Source organism: Lolium perenne, chromosome 2 (genome assembly GCF_019359855.2).
Source record: "Lolium perenne isolate Kyuss_39 chromosome 2, Kyuss_2.0, whole genome shotgun sequence".
NCBI lineage: Eukaryota > Viridiplantae > Streptophyta > Magnoliopsida > Poales > Poaceae > Lolium > Lolium perenne.
Window position 1 is genome coordinate 245,833,586 of NC_067245.2, and position 9,513 is coordinate 245,843,098.

The following is a 9,513-nucleotide window of genomic DNA, read 5'->3' on the forward strand; positions in this document are numbered from 1 at the left end:
GAGACCCGATAGTTGCTCAAAAGTAGCTAATATTAGCTTTAGATTCCGAGCTTTATCGAGTTCATGTTCCATAAATAAAATTATATCATCAGCGTATTGAAGAATTGATAAACCCCCATCAACTAGATGAGGGATCACGCCTTCAATAAGACTATCAGACTTGGCACGTTCGATCAGGATGGCGAGGATATCAGCCACAATGTTAAACAAAAGTGGTGATAGAGAATCCCCTTGGGGTAAACCTTTTCTAGTCTGAAAGAAATGTCTCGTGTCATCATTAACACGGATCGTAACACTTCCTCCAGACACGAAATCATTGATCAAAGAACGCCACTCTGATGAAAAACCTTTCATCCTGAGTGTCTGGTGAAGAAAAGACCACTTAACTTTATCATAGGCCTTCTCGAAATCCAATTTTAAAATAACCTCATTCATCTTTTTAGTGTGAAGCTCATGCACCGCTTCATGTAGGACTACTACTCCATCTAGGATGTTACGCCCTTGCATGAATGTAGTCTGCGACAGCCTCACCACATGATCAGCCACTCTATTTAGTCTAATGATGGCAACTTTCGTGAAAATCTTGAAACTCACGTTGAGAAAACAAATCAGTATGTAGTGCTGAATCCGTTCTGCCTCCTTAACCTTAGGTAACAAGATAACCTCACCAAAATTTAGACGAAATAGCTCCAACTGTCTAGCGTGTAAAACACTAAACATTTGCAACAGATTCGTCTTAATGGTATCCCAAAAAGTCTGATAAAATTCAGCTGGGAAACCATTCGGACCTGGGGTTTTATTTTGTTCCATCTGGAAAATAGCTTTATTAACTTCTTCCTCAGAATAAGGAGCCGTTAATATAGCATTCTCCTCCGGAGATACTTGGGATATATCGGCTACTTGAGATTTATCCAGAGAGAAAGAACTCTCCGCCGGTGGACCAAATAACCCTTTATAGTAATTCGTAATGTAGAATTTGAGTTGATCATGGCCTTCAATAAACCCCTCATCATGTACTAAAGATTGAATACGTTTTTTTCATGTGATGGCCATTGGCAATCCCATGAAAATATCTAGTATTCGAATCTCGTTCTAGAATGAATTGAGCCTTTGAACGCTGGTACCATTTCAATTCCTCTTCTCTGAGGAGACCCACCAAATGAGCATTAGGGCTTTTCAACTCAATCTCTAAGCTCGTTAGCGGGCGAACTTTCGCATACGCCTCCAACTCATCTATTATGTTTGTTTAGCGAAGCTTCTCTCTTTTGAGGATACCAATAATATGACTGGCTGATACGTCTCCGACGTATCGATAATTTCTTATGTTCCATGCCACATTATTGATGTTATCTACATGTTTTATGCACACTTTATGTCATATTCGTGCATTTTCTGGAACTAACCTATTAACAAGATGCCGAAGTGCCGATTCTTTGTTTTCATTGTTTTTGGTTTCAGAAATCCTAGTAAGGAAATATTCTCGGAATTGGACGAAATCAAAGCCCAGGGGCCTATTTTCTCACGAAGCTTCCAGAAGTCCGAAGGAGAGACGAAGAGGGGCCACGGAGGGGCCACACTATAGGGCGGCGCGGCCCCCCCCCTTGGCCGCGCCGGCCTGTAGTGTGGGGCCCCCGTGCCGCCTCTTGACCTGCCCTTCCGCCTATAAAAAGTCTCCGTGACGAAAACCCCAGTACCGAGAACCACGATACGGAAAACCTTCCAGAGACGCCGCCGCCGCCGATCCCATCTCGGGGGATCCAGGAGATCGCCTCCGGCACCCTGCCGGAGAGGGGAATCATCTCCCGGAGGACTCTACGCCGCCATGGTCGCCTCCGGTGTGATGTGTGAGTAGTCTACCCCTGGACTATGGGTCCATAGCAGTAGCTAGATGGTTGTCTTCTCCCCATTGTGCTATCATTGTCGGATCTTGTGAGCTGCCTATCATGATCAAGATCATCTATCTGTAATTCTATATGTTGCGTTTGTTGGGATCCGATGAATAGAGAATACTTGTTATGTTGATTATCAAAGTTATATCTATGTGTTGTTTATGATCTTGCATGCTTTCCGTTACTAGTAGATGCTCTGGCCAAGTAGATGCTTGTAACTCCAAGAGGGAGTACTTATGCTCGATAGTGGGTTCATGCTCGCATTAACACCGGGACAAAGGATGAAAGTTCTAAGGTTGTGTTGTGCTTGTTGCCACTAGGGATAAAACATTGATGCTATGTCTAAGGATGTAGTTGTTGATTACATTACGCACCATACTTAATGCAATTGTCTGTTGCTTTGCAACTTAATACTGGAGGGGTTCGGATGATAACTTTGAAGGTGGACTTTTTAGGCATAGATGCGGTTGGATGGCGGTCTATGTACTTTGTCGTAATGCCCAATTAAATCTCACTATACTCATCATGATATGTATGTGCATGGTCATGCTCTCTTTATTTGTCAATTGCCCAAGCGTAATTTGTTCACCCAACATGCTTGTTCGTCTTATGGGAGAGACACCTCTAGTGAACTGTGGACCCCGGTCCAATTCTCTTTCTTGAAATACAATCTCTTGCAATCTTGTTCTCTTGTTTTACGCAAACAATCATCTTCCACACAATACGGTTAACTCTTTGTTACAGCAAGCCGGTGAGATTGACAACCTCACTGTTTCGTTGGGGCAAAGTATTTTGGTTGTGTTGTGCAGGTTCCACGTTGGCGCCGGAATCACTGGTGTTGCGCCGCACTACATCTCGCCGCCATCAACCTTCAACGTGCTTCTTGACTCCTACTGGTCCGATTAAACCTTGGTTTCTTACTGAGGGAAACTTGCCGCTGTGCGCATCACACCTTCCTCTTGGGGTTCCCAACGGACGTGCCAACCACACGCATCAAGCAAATTTCTGGCGCCGTTGCCGGGGAGATCAAGACACGCTGCAAGGGGAGTCTCCACTTCTCAATCTCTTTACTTTGTTTTTGTCTTGCTTAGTTTTATTTACTACTTTGTTTGCTGCACTAAATCAAAATACAAAAAAATTAGTTGCTAGTTTTACTTTACTTGTTATCTTGTTTACTATATCAAAAACACAAAAAAATTAGTTTACTTGCATTTACTTTACTCATCATGTTTCCTTTTAATTTTACCACAAAAAACATACCGGTAGGACGTGGGTCTATAGTTGGGAGAAATAATATAGAAGAATTTTTCAATCATGTTAGTACTATTGAAAATTTTGAAGATAGACACTTGATAGACCTTGCGCCTACCTATGAAATTGCTGCTGCACATTTAATTCGCTTGTTGGAAACTAAATTTGTTAATCTTAATCCTATAATCCAACACATGTTCTTCACACTTGGCGATATGGAAGAAGGGGAAAAGAAAGATTTTGTATTAGAAACCCTTCTTAGAGAATTTGGTGGTCTAGCAAGAGAAGCTAGAAAGGTGTTTGCTAAATTCAATATGCTTGGTTCTCCTACTAATTTTGTTAGTCTCCTTGAAAAGATGGATATGGATAGAATAAGATTCACTAATAATATTGATGATAGAGGGGAGATCAAAGCACCAATACCATGTAAGCTCCTGGCTATGAATGATGCACTAGAAAATAACTATGCTTGGCTAGTTCCTGAAAATTTGTTTGATGAGAGTAGCACGCCTAAGACTAATGAAAAGGGAGATGCTGAAACTTATGTATCCAATATACTATGCCTAGTTGAGAAAACTCCACACCCCACTGAGAATGCATCACCTTTCGATAATACTTGATACACACTTTCTGCGCCTAGCTGAAAGGCGTTAAAGAAAAGCGCTTATGGGAGACAACCCATGTTTTTACCTACAGTACTTTATTTTTTATTTTGTGTCTTGGAAGTTGTTTACTACTGTAGCAACCTCTCCTTATCTTAGTTTTGTGTTTTGTTGTGCCAAGTTAAGCCGTTGATAGAAAAGTAAGTACTAGATTTGGATTACTGCACAGTTCCAGATTTCTTTGCTGTCACGAATCTGGGTCCACCTCCCTGTAGGTAACTCAGAAAATTAAGCCAATTTACGTGCATGATCCTCAGATATGTACGCAACTTTCATTAAATTTGAGCATTTTCATTTGAGCAAGTCTGGTGCCATTTTAAAATTCGTCAATACGAACTGTTCTGTTTTGACAGATTCTGCCTTTTATTTCGCATTGCCTCTTTCGCTATGTTGGATGAATTTCTTCGATCCACTAATGTCCAGTAGCATTATGCAATGTCCAGAAGTGTTAAGAATGATTGTGTCACCTCTGAATATGTCAATTTATAATGTGCACTAACCCTCTAATGAGTTGTTTCGAGTTTGGTGTGGAGGAAGTTTTCAAGGATCAAGAGAGGAGTATGATGCAACATGATCAAGGAGAGTGAAAGCTCTAAGCTTGGGGATGCACCCGGTGGTTCACCCCTGCATATATCAAGAAGACTCAAGCGTCTAAGCTTGGGGATGCCCAAGGCATCCCCTTCTTCATCGACAACATTATCAGGTTCCTCCCCTGAAACTATATTTTTATTCCATCACATCTTATGTGCTTTTTCTTGGAGCGTCGGTTTGTTTTTGTTTTTTGTTTTGTTTGAATAAAATGGATCCTAGCATTCACTTTATGGGAGAGAGACACGCTCCGCTGTAGCATATGGACAAGTATGTCCTTGGTTTCTACTCATAGTATTCATGGCGAAGTTTCTCCTTCGTTAAATTGTTATATGGTTGGAATTGGAAAATGATACATGTAGTAATTGCTATAAATGTCTTGGGTAATGTGATACTTGGCAATTGTTGTGCTCATGTTTAAGCTCTTGCATCATATGCTTTGCACCCATTAATGAAGAAATACATAGAGCATGCTAAAATTTGGTTTGCATATTTGGTTTCTCTAAGGTCTAGATAATTTCTAGTATTGAGTTTGAACAACAAGGAAGACGGTGTAGAGTCTTATAATGTTTTCAATATGTCTTTTATGTGAGTTTTGCTGCACCGGTTCATCCTTGTGTTTGTTTCAAATAAGCCTTGCTAGCCTAAACCTTGTATCGAGAGGGAATACTTCTCATGCATCCAAAATACTTGAGCCAACCACTATGCCATTTGTGTCCACCATACCTACTTACTACATGGTATTTTCCCGCCATTCCAAAGTAAATTGCTTGAGTGCTACCTTTAAAATTCCATCATTCACCTTTGCAATATATAGCTCATGGGACAAATAGCTTAAAAACTATTGTGGTATTGAATATGTAATTATGCACTTTATCTCTTATTAAGTTGCTTGTTGCGCGATAACCATGTTCACTGGGGACGCCATCAATTATTCATTGTTGAATTTCATGTGAGTTGCTATGCATGTCCGTCTTGTCTGAAGTAAGAGAGATCTACCACCTTATGGTTAAGCATGCATATGTTAGAGAAGAACATTGGGCCGCTAACTAAAGCCATGATCCATGGTGGAAGTTTCAGTTTTGGACAACAATCCTCAAATCTCAAATGAGAAAATTATTAATTGTTGTTATATGCTTATGCATAAAAGAGGAGTCCATTATCTGTTGTCTATGTTGTCCCGGTATGGATGTCTAAGTTGAAGAATAATCAATAGCGAGAAATCCAATGCGAGCTTTCTCCTTAGACCTTTGTACAGGCGGCATAGAGGTACCCCTTTGTGACACTTGGTAAAAACAATGCATTGTGATGATCCGGTAGTCCAAGCTAATTAGGACAAGGTGCGGGCACTATTGGTACACTATGCATGAGGCTTGCAACTTATAAGATATAATTTACATGATGCATATGCTTTATTACTACCGTTGACAAAATTGTTTCATGTTTTCAAAATCAAAGCTCTAGCACAAATATAGCAATCGATGCTTTTCCTCTATGAGGACCATTCTTTTACTTTCAATGTTGAGTCAGTTCACCTATTTCTCTCCACCTCAAGAAGCAAACACTTGTGTGAACTATGCATTGATTCCTACATACTTGCTTATTGCACTTATTATATTACTCTATGTTGACAATATCCATGAGATATACATGTTACAAGTTGAAAGCAACCGCTGAAACTTAATCTTCTTTTGTGTTGCTTCAATACCTTTACTTTGAATTATTGCTTTATGAGTTAACTCTTATGCAAGACTTATTGATGCTTGTCTTGAAGTGCTATTCATGAAAAGTCTTTGCTATATGATTCACTTGTTTACTCATATCATATACATTGTTTTGATCGCTGCATTCACTACATATGCTTTACAAATAGTATGATCAAGATTATGATGGCATGTCACTCCGAAATTATACGTGTTATCGTTTTACCTGCTCGGGACGAGCAGAACTAAGCTTGGGGATGCTGATACGTCTCCGACGTATCGATAATTTCTTATGTTCCATGCCACATTATTGATGTTATCTACATTTTTTATGCACACTTTATGTCATATTCGTGCATTTTCTGGAACTAACCTATTAACAAGAGGCCGAAGTGCCGATTCTTTGTTTTCTGTTTTTGGTTTCAGAAATCCTAGTAAGGAAATATTCTCGGAATTGGACGAAATCAAAGCCCCGGGGCCTATTTTCTCACGAAGCTTCCCGAAGTCCGAAGGAGAGACGAAGAGGGGCCACGGAGGGGCCACACTATAGGGCGGCGCGGCCCCCCCCTTGGCCGCGCCGGCCTGTAGTGTGGGGCCCCCGTGCCGCCTCTTGACCTGCCCTTCCGCCTATAAAAAGTCTCCGTGACGAAAACCCCAGTACCGAGAACCACGATACGGAAAACCTTCCCGGAGACGCCGCCGCCGCCGATCCCATCTCGGGGATCCAGAGATCGCCTCCGGCACCACTGCCGGAGAGGGGAATCATCTCCGGAGGACTCTACGCCGCCATGGTCGCCTCCGGGGTGATGTGTGAGTAGTCTACCCCTGGACTATGGGTCCATAGCAGTAGCTAGATGGTTGTCTTCTCCCCATTGTGCTATCATTGTCGGATCTTGTGAGCTGCCTAACATGATCAAGATCATCTATCTGTAATTCTATATGTTGCGTTTGTTGGGATCCGATGAATAGAGAATACTTGTTATGTTGATTATCAAAGTTATATCTATGTGTTGTTTATGATCTTGCATGCTTTCCGTTACTAGTAGATGCTCTGGCCAAGTAGATGCTTGTAACTCCAAGAGGGAGTACTTATGCTCGATAGTGGGTTCATGCCTGCATTAACACAGGGACGTGATGAAAGTTCTAAGGTTGTGTTGTGCTGTTGCCACTAGGGATAAAACATTGATGCTATGTCTAAGGATGTAGTTGTTGATTACATTACGCACCATACTTAATGCAAATGTCTGTTGCTTTGCAACTTAATACTGGAGGGGGTTCGGATGATAACCTGAAGGTGGACTTTTTAGGCATAGATGCAGTTGGATGGCGGTCTATGTACTTTGTCGTAATGCCCAATTAAATCTCACTATACTCATCATGATATGTATGTGCATGGTCATGCTCTCTTTATTTGTCAATTGCCCAACTGTAATTTGTTCACCCAACATGCTGTTCGTCTTATGGGAGAGACACCTCTAGTGAACTGTGGACCCCGGTCCAATTCTCTTTACTGAAATACAATCTCTTGCAATCTTGTTCTACTGTTTTCTGCAAACAATCATCTTCCACACAATACGGTTAACTCTTTGTTACAGCAAGCCGGTGAGATTGACAACCTCACTGTTTCGTTGGGGCAAAGTATTTTGGTTGTGTTGTGCAGGTTCCACGTTGGCACCGGAATCACTGGTGTTGCGCCGCACTACATCTCGCCGCCATCAACCTTCAACGTGCTTCTTGACTCCTACTGGTCCGATTAAACCTTGGTTTCTTACTGAGGGAAACTTGCCGCTGTGCGCATCACACCTTCCTCTTGGGGTTCCCAACGGACGTGCCAACCACACGCATCACTGGCCCATCCAGAAAGGTGTTTGCGTAGCAAATAGAGCTTGGCTCTGGTGGTTAGGTCCCTTGTGGTGGAACCAGCCCACCCAGATTCAAGTCCTAGACTTGGCATGGGTGTTTGCATTTACCTGGTTTTATTCCAGGTTTTAATCGGCGCTATGATTTCAGTGATAGGTGACGTGCCCGTCAACAGCGAGGCGCCAGTGGTGACTTCGTCAACCTCAAGATATGCCGGCTCAGTCCCTCGGAGGTGCTCATAGGGGTAGGGTGTGCGTGCGTTCATAGGAGTGTTTGTACGTGCATGTTTGTGAGCGTCTGCGTTGTACTGTGTTCTAAAAACAGGTGTTTGTGTAGAGATTCGTAGCAAAGAAAACAAAAAATTCCTACGGCAAGGACGAATAACAAGCCAAGATCTAATCTAGTAGATGGTAGCAACGAGATGTATGTGAGACTAACCCTCGAAGATTCCAAAGTCTACGAGATTAGATCTCGTGGTTGATGTAGTCGATCACTTGCCGCTTTCAAAAGCGCGTAGAAGATCTTGAAGGTGCCACAGTCGGGCAGCACCTCCGCACTCGGTCACACGTTCGGTGTTGATGACGACATCCTTCTCCCCGTTCCAGCGGGCAGCGGATGTAGTAGATCCTCCTCGGAATCCCGCCAGCACGACGGCGTGGTGTCGGTGGTGGTGGATATCTCCGGCAGCGCTTCGCCGTAAGCACCGCAGGAGAAGGAGGAGGGAGTAGCTAGGGTTTGGGAGAGAGGGGGCTTAAGGCGCCGGCCAGGGAGCCCCTTGGTGGTGCGGCCAAGTGGTGTCCAGCTCTCTCCCTCTCCCTCTTTTTATATAGGTGGAACCCCCAAGGGTTTGCCCAAAATCCGAATAAGAGTCCAACTCAAAAACTTCCATATAGGTGAAACCTAGGGGAAGTGGGATTGCTCCCTTTCCTTCCCCTATGGCCGGCCATGGAGGTGGAGTCCACCATGGACTCCACCTTCCCCTTTGGCTGTCCGGCTAGGGTTGGTGGAGTCCATCCGGGACTCCACCTTCCATGGTGATTTCTTCCGGAAGGTTCTAGAACATTCTAGCGCCTTCCATAAATGCACCGGATGGTTTCCAAACTTGGAAAGTGACTTCCTATATATGAATCTTATTCTCCGGACCATTCCGGAACTCCTCGTGATGTCCTGGATCCCATCCGAGACTCCGAACAACATTCGAACTCCATTCCATATTCCATATCTACTTAAAACGACATCAAACCTTAAGTGTGTCACCCTACGGTTCGAGAACTCTGCGGACATGATCGAGACTCCTCTCCGATCAATAACTAATAGCGGGACCTGGAGATCCATAATAGCTCCCACATATTCAACGATGACTTCGTGATCGAAATAACCATTCACATAAAATACTGATTTCCTTTGTCACGCGATATTTTACTTGTCCGAGGTTCGATCATCGGTATCTCCATACCTAGTTCAACCTCGTTACCGACAAGTACTCTTTACTCGTACCGCGGTATGTCATCTCTTGTGACCTAGTCACATGCTTGCAAGCTAATCAGACGACATTCCACC